This window comes from Lepidochelys olivacea, assembly GCF_965140295.1.
Source record: "Lepidochelys olivacea isolate rLepOli2 genome assembly, chromosome: 13".
Lineage (NCBI taxonomy): Eukaryota > Metazoa > Chordata > Testudines > Cheloniidae > Lepidochelys > Lepidochelys olivacea.
The window spans coordinates 10,315,212-10,323,107 of record NC_140423.1 but is presented as its reverse complement, the minus strand read 5'-3'; positions in this window follow the sequence as shown (position 1 = coordinate 10,323,107).

Here is a 7,896-nt window from a genome sequence, read left to right as displayed (position 1 = left end):
TGCTAGGTGTGGACAAACTTGTTTTGCTTAATTTCAAACCCATTCAAGCATTGTGGGTTCAAAACTTCTGCTCAGAGTGTATATTATTTGGGAAAAAGAGAGGAAATTATAATGCAAAAAAATAAATCCACTGGGCCTGATTATTCTCTTATGCCAGTTTACAGTGTGGAGTTATTAGTGACATATGCCAGTGAATTGAAAGTAGAATCAGGCTCAGCAAGTATATAATTCTGTGGTTTATGCGAGCTTAGATTGCTTTGGGGGTGGGGGGTCATATAAAGCTCAAACTTCACCTAGGTAGCAAAAATGTTTTGTCTCTCAAAACTGAGTCATTGTTGAAGTGTGGGGAAAGCTTGAGGGTTAGAATTTGGGCTTGAAAAATGGTTGTAAACTCAAAACATTTTTTCACATTCCCAAAGCCATTTGAGCTGTTTGGAAAAGTCCACAATATTTAACCAATCCTTGTTCTTTGTACTGTTATAAGTAGAATGACCAAACATTTGTTTCCAGGTCAAAGCTCTTGTGCATATTACACTTGAACCCATTTTGATGGAAGCGTTGGGGAAGTGTGATTTTTAGTATGTTTTGCACAAGATTGTAAAACCAAATTGTGTGTGAGGGGTTAATAAGTGCTTACTGCGATATATCACCTTTTCTGACCCATATGCCTTGCAAACTGTCAGTCCCTTCCCGCCTGAACTGACAATGATGAGGTCAGATAGTGGGAGCTGCACCATACAATTTTTGGTCTGTTAGTAATATTTTTAATTAAGATGCAAAGCTCATTACTGTGAATCCTGGCAGAGTGTCTGCTGATTGCAACCCAGCATCGCCTGCTAGTGTCCAAAGAGAGGACAAACACCCAAAATGAGAGACACCAAAGAAACAGGAACATGTAAATGAGGTGGAATTAATTTAATATAAAGAACAATGGGCCAACATTTGTGCTCATTTACGTTCTATATTCTCCTACAGAAGTCACATATGCCAGGGCGCAGAAAAGGAGTTAGGTGTTGTGACTCCGAGTATCACAGCACCTTAATGTCTAGAAAATCCCTGCAATTCACAAAGCCTGAGTCAGGCACCTAGACTCATGTACAATGAATAGGGAGAGATAGGTGCCTTACGCTGCAATTCACAAAAGCCAGCACATTAGGCAGGGAGCTGTCTAAGGCAGCCAGTGAGATATGTCCAGTTCAAGTCCCCCTCCACTTGACAGGGAGAAAGGATGGACTTTATCCCCTGTCAGGTGAGTGCCTGAACAACTGGGCTATGGAACATCCTGATGGCAGTGTGTGTGTGCCCTGAATCTCTATTGACGCTGTTGCATTGTGGATAAATACTTGGTGTCATTTGGGCCAGGCACAGAGAGTGAGTGAGTGACAGCACACACATGAGACTGACTCTCTAACCTGGTTAGAGCATTCAACAGGATGGAGGAGATCCAGGATCCCTACTCCAGTGACTCTTTAAGTCTTTGTCTAGTGGAACAGTTTCAACAGGAGAGAGTGAGACAGCCCCACATCAGCCTTATCCCAGTGGATAGAGCACTCACCTGAGAGGTGGCAGATCCCTGTTCAAATCCTTTCTTCCCCTCAGGCATATCCCAGGTGACTACCCTAACCACTAGGCTAGAAGTTATGAGGGAGGGCCTACTGCTGCCATATTGTGTGACTTTGCCTGTGGGGCCTGATCCAGTAGGCATGCTTAGAGTGCAACTACTGGATCGGGTCCTGCAAACAACTTTGGCAGCTGAACGTCTGTCGTCCCCCAGTTTGTGAATCGCTCGGGACTTGGGTGGGAAATAAACCTACAGGCACCTAGTGGCAGCACTGCATCTGTCCACAGGCAGAAACATAGGTACCTAGGAACTTTTACTGCAAAAATGTAAGCACTAAGTGAGTTTAGATGCCTATAGGATTCAGCAGGAGTTTTGTGAATTGAAGTAGTCCCGAAACTGGAAGTTAGCCCCCTAAGTGCCACAGGGAAGTCACATCAAAGTCAATAGGGTAGTGTGACAGGTTTCAATCAGTCCACCGAGCCCCAAGGGGGCGATGGAGAGCTAGGGTCCCGCGGGCAGGCCTTAGTCACACATTTCAGGCGCTGGGGAATTAGCAGAAAAGGTGTGCCGGCCGGAGCCCGTAGCGCACCCCTCAAGCCCCGGGGCACGCTGGCGCGAGTCTGCTACCCAAGGCAGGTTGGCCGGGGTAGGGAAACGCAGGCCCACCCAACTCCACTGCGTTCCAGCCCAGGGCCCTGACAGCAGCGGGAGGCGAAGGTCCCGCCGCTGGGTCAGCGGGGGGCCATCTGCGCCCTGCTGACCAAATACACCCACCCCACGGTGCAGTTCTGCCCCTGGGCTACTTCCTACCTGGTCTCTCAAGCGGGCCTCTCTGGTTCCTCCAGCTCATCCGGGTATTCAGCTGCTGGCAGCTCCAGCTCCCCCTCTGTGTCAGGCTCACGCTGGCCTGGGTTACAGCCGGGCCCCTCCAGGTCCCCCGGGTACTCAGCGGCTGGCAGTCCTGGTCGCCACAGGCCTTCCTCCTGGTCAGGTTCCTCCTGGTCAGGTTCCTCCTGGCCCCTCCCCTGGGTCGGCAGCAGGGTCTGGAGGGAGCAGCCTGTGTCTGTCTCCCTCCCTGGTGCTTCTCTCACTGGGCAAAGGGCCCCGCCCTTTGTACTTCCTGTCCCACCCTTCCCCTTCCGGGGATTGGCGTAAGCTTGGTCTGGCCCTGCCCACTCAGGCTGACAGGGTGGCTCTTTATCCTCTGGTTCGGAGGGAAGCCACCCTGGCTCCCTATAGGTAGCGTGGGTGTGAAATCAACAGGAAACCTGTCTATAACATCAGCCTCATGACTGGGTATTTGGGATGTAAATAATTGAATTGTAAAAGTGAAAAAATACCAGATTTGCATGAGGTTGAGAAAAATTAGGCCTAAAATGGACGTGCTTCCTAATGACAAGATGGGGTGACAATCCTACGGCAAAAAAATTCATAGTACTTGGGCAAGTTCTGACCTCATATCCATATAAATTCATTGACATCAGTGGTTTAATACTGGGGTACCAAAGGGCAAAAATCTGCTCTTTCTTCACGATCAAAGGATTTTCTTACAGTAATTTTACCCATGCTGAGCCAACTTCTGCAAGCAGGTGTGAGTGTTTTGGGGGGGGAGGTCCCAAGTCAGTGAGATATCTGAGAACAGCACCAGGCTCTGCATTGATCTGCTCTGCTCTTTCAGGATGGGATTTTCAAATAGGTCAAAGAAGTAGGCACCCAAACTCCCCTTTGAAAAATCATCCCCCCTTCAGCTTCATATTGAACCTCACTTTGCTAATTCCATAAACCCTTAAACGAGAGATGCAGCCCCTCTTTCCAGCAAACAGCGCTGCACTCAGATCTAAGACTCTGCCTTCATACTACTGATAGCTGTGTATAGTTCAGTACATCTTAGTATGTGGTGCTGATTTTTAAAATCTTGTTTGTTCACTTAACTCACTTAACAAAGGGACAAATCCAGATCCCTGCAGAAGGCCCCTATACCGGGAAGCTGGTACATTTGTGCAGGGACAGGATTGTCATTGGAACACTATGGGCCAGTTCCTATTCCCAGTTAAATCAGTGGCAAAATTCCCATTGATTCTGATGCAAGCAAGATCAGCCCCCATGCTGTTAAAGTGGCCCTTCCACAAATGATCCTGCTCTTTTGAATTCAATGGAAGTTTTTTCCATAGACATAAATGGCAACAGGATGAGGCCAATTGTTAGGGCTTAATCCTGCAAGCTGCTGAGCTATTCCTGGGAGGTGCAGGAGTTGAGTGTGCTCAGTACGTTTGGAGAAGCTGTCAGTACCTTGCAAGTTTGGGCCTTAATTTGGGGCTATGCACTGCATTCCCATAAGCCTGACTCCCACTGACGTTTTTATTCTTTGGCTGGAGTAAGGGCCAATTCTACCCATTCTTACTCATATAAAGTTGAAGAACTGTCTTATGCAAGTAAGGATTTGTAGAATCAGTCTCTAGGTTTGCAAAAGAAATGGCTTTTGTCAGGACAAGTTAGTAATAAGTTGCAGTAAGACAAATACATGGGGACTAGAGGTTCACCCACTTATGACCGTCTGTGTAACTGGACACTGACCAGCTTGCTGCTGAATAGGCAAACGGCATCTACTATATTTCAAAACTTTGTATACCATCCGGGCCATACGATGTTTCTGCATAATAGCAAAGCAGAAGAATTTCTATTTACTATTTGCCTGTCCCATAATTGTCTTGTCAAATGCAGGAAACAAACTTTGTCATGAGATTTCAGTTGAGAACTAGATGCTGAATACTGTAAATGTAAATTGAACACATTATCTTTCTCTCCAGGTGTACAAGTGCATTTCCTAAATTTACTCATTTATGTTGCAATGTTCTTCATTTACCGCATACAGCTATGTTGCTTAAATGGGTTTATCATAATAAAGTGTTTCACATGAGCGTGACAAGATAAATACAAAGCTCTCTCTCTCTCCCTCTCCGTGCCCACAGCAATTGTGTGGTACAGAAAATACTGTTGATTTTGTCACAAAAGAAAGAAAAGCAAACAATAACCAGAACTGTGCTCTGGCAAGCCAGGACAAGTATTTGTGAGCTGGATTAATGGTTGTCTTAATGGAGTTTTAAGATTTTAGAAGACCTGAAAATCCAGCTACTGGCTGAAATACGTGTTTGGGAGCAGTTGGGCCCTTCAGAAGGGAACATTTGCTGGCTGAAGGGTAATACTTTTTAATTGCTGTAACTCTTTCACATTTTGTTTCCTGGACGGGCGTACCCCACCCACTCTTTTGGTCCCAACACTGATCTCATGTTCCAGCAAAACCCAGACACCAATTAATCTAACTGATGGCCACCCCAGGGCTTTTAGTTGTAATGATTCCTGGTAGCTGATCCTCCATCTATCTTTTCCCCCTGATTGAGACTTGATGTATATCCCCATCCCAGTGATGTCCTCCTTTTGAGTTTAAGAGAAAGTCAAACTGCTGAAGACTCCTTGTTATTTACTAATAAGTAGCTACTAATGGGAATTGTGTGATCATGGGAGACTTTAACTTTCCAGATATAGACTGGAGGACAAGTGCTAGTAATAATAATAGGGCTCAGATTTTCCTGGATGCGATAGCTGATGGATTCCTTCACCAACTAGTTGCTGAACCAACAAGAGGGGATGCCATTTTAGATTTGGTTTTGGTGAGCAGTGAGGACCTCATAGAAAAAATGGTTGTAGGGGACAACCTTGGTTCGAGCGATCATGAGCTAATTCAGTTCAAACTAAATGGAAGGATAAGAGATCTGTGACTAGGGTTTTTGATTTCAAAAGGGCTAACTTTAAAAAATTAAGGAAATTAGTTAGGGAAGTGGATTGGTCTGAAGAACTTGTGGATCTAAAGGTGGAGGAGGCCTGGAATTACTTCAAGTCAAGGTTGCAGAAATTATCAGAAGCCTGCATCCCAAGAAAGGGGAAAAAACTCATAGGCAGGAGTTGTAGACCAAGCTGGATGAGCAAGCATCTCAGAGAGGTGATTAAGAAAAAGCAAAAAGCCTACAATGAATGGAAGATGGGAGGGATCAGCAAGGAAAGCTACCTCATTGGGGTCAGAACACGTAGGGATAAAGTGTGAAAGGCCAAAAGCCATGTAGAGTTGGACCTTGCAAAGGGAATTAAAACCAAGAGTAAAAAGTTCTATAGCCATATAAATAAGAAGAAAACAAAGAAAGAAGAAGTGGAACTCCTAAACACTGAGGATGGAGTGGAGGTTAAGGATAATTTAGGCATGGCCCAATATCTAAACAAATACTTTCCCTCAGTCTTTAATGAGGCTAATGAGGAGCTCAGGGATAATGGTAGGATGACAAATGGGAATGAGGATATGAAGGTAGATATTACCACATCCGAGATAGAAGACGAACTTGAACAGCTTAATGGGATGAAATCGGGGGACGCAGATAATCTTCATCCAAGAATATTAAAGGAACTGGCACATGAAATTGCAAGCCCATTAGCAAGAATTTTTAATGAATCTGTAAACTCAGGGGTTGTACCGTATGACTGGAGAATTGCTAACATCGTTCCTATTTTTAAGAAAGGGGAAAAAAGTGATCCTGGTAACTACAGGCCTGTTAGTTTGACATCTGTAGTATGCAAGGTCTTGGAAAAATTTTTGAAGGAGAAAGTAGTTAAGGACATTGAGGTTAATGGTAATTGGGACAAAATACAACATGGTTTTACAGAAGGTAGATTGTGTCAAACCAACCAGATCTCCTTCTTTGAGAAGGTAACAGATTTTTTTAGACATAGGAAATGCAGTGGATCTAATTTACCTTCACTTCAGTAAGGCATTTGATACGGTTCCATATGGAGAATTATTAGCTAAATTGGAAAAGATGGGGATCAATATGAAAATTGAAAGGTGGATAAGGAACTGGTTAAAGGGGAGACTACAACGGGTCATATTGAAAGGTGGATAAGGAAGGAGGTTACTAGTAGAGTTCCTCAGGGATCAGTTTTGGGACCAATCTTATTTAATCTTTTTATTACTAACCTTGGCACAAAAAGTGGGAATGTGCTAATAAAGTTTGCGGATGTCACGAAGCTGGGAGGTATTGCCAATACAGAGAGGGATATCACACAGGAAGATCTGGATGACCTTGTAAACTGGAGTAATAGTAATAGTGAAAAGTGCAAGGTCATGCATTTAAGGATTAATAACAAGAATTTCTGTTATAAACTGGGGACGCATCACTTGGAAGTAACAGAGGAGGAGAAGGACCTCGGAGTATTCGTTGATCACAGGATGACAATGAGCCGCCAATGTGATATGGCTGTGAAAAAAGCTAATGCGGTCTTGGGATGCATCAGGCGAGGTATTTCCAGTAGAGATAAGGATAATAGTACCGTTATACAAGGCACTGGTGAGACCTCACCTGGACTACTGTGTGCAGTTCTGGTCTCCCATGTTTAAGAAGGATGAATTCAAACTGGTACAGGAACAGAGAAGGGCTACTAGGATGATCCAGGGAATGGAAAACCTGTCTTATGAAAGGAGACTCAAAGAGCTTGGCTCGTTTAGCCTAACCAAAAGAAGGCTGAGGGGAGATATGATTGCTCTCTATAAATATATCAGAGGGATAAATACCACAGAGGGAGAGGAATTATTTAAACTCAGTACCAATGTGGACACAAGAACAAATGGAAGTTAGGAAGTTTAGACTTGAAATTAGACAAAGGTTCCTAACCATCAGAGGAGGAAGTTCTGGAATAGCGTTCTAAGGGGAGCAGTGGAGGCAAAAGACATATCTGGCTTCAAGACTAAGATTGATAAGTTTATGGAGGGGATGGTCTGATGGGATAGCCTAATTTTGGCAATTAATTGATCTTTGACTCTTAGCGGTAAATATGCCCTATGGCCTGTGATGGGACACTAGATAGGGTGGGATCTGAGTTACTACAGAGAATTCTTTCCTGGGTGTCTGGCTGGTAAGTCTTGCCCACATGCTCAGAGTTTAGCTGATTGCCATATTTGGGGTCGGGAAGGAATTTTCCTCCAGGGCAGATTAACATAAGAACATAAGAATGGCAATACTGGGTCAGATCAAAGGTCCATCCAGCCCAGTATCCTGTCTACCGACAGTGGCCAGTGCCAGGTGCCCCAGAGTTAGTGAACCTAACAGGTAATGATCTAGTGATCTCTCTCCTGCCATCCATCTCCACCCTCTGACAAACAGAGGCTAGGGACACCATTCCTTACCAATCCTGGCTAATAGCCATTAATGGACTTAACCTCCATGAATTTATCCAGTTCTCTTTTAAACCCTGTTATAGTCTTAGCCTTCACAACCTCCTCAGGCAAGGAGTTC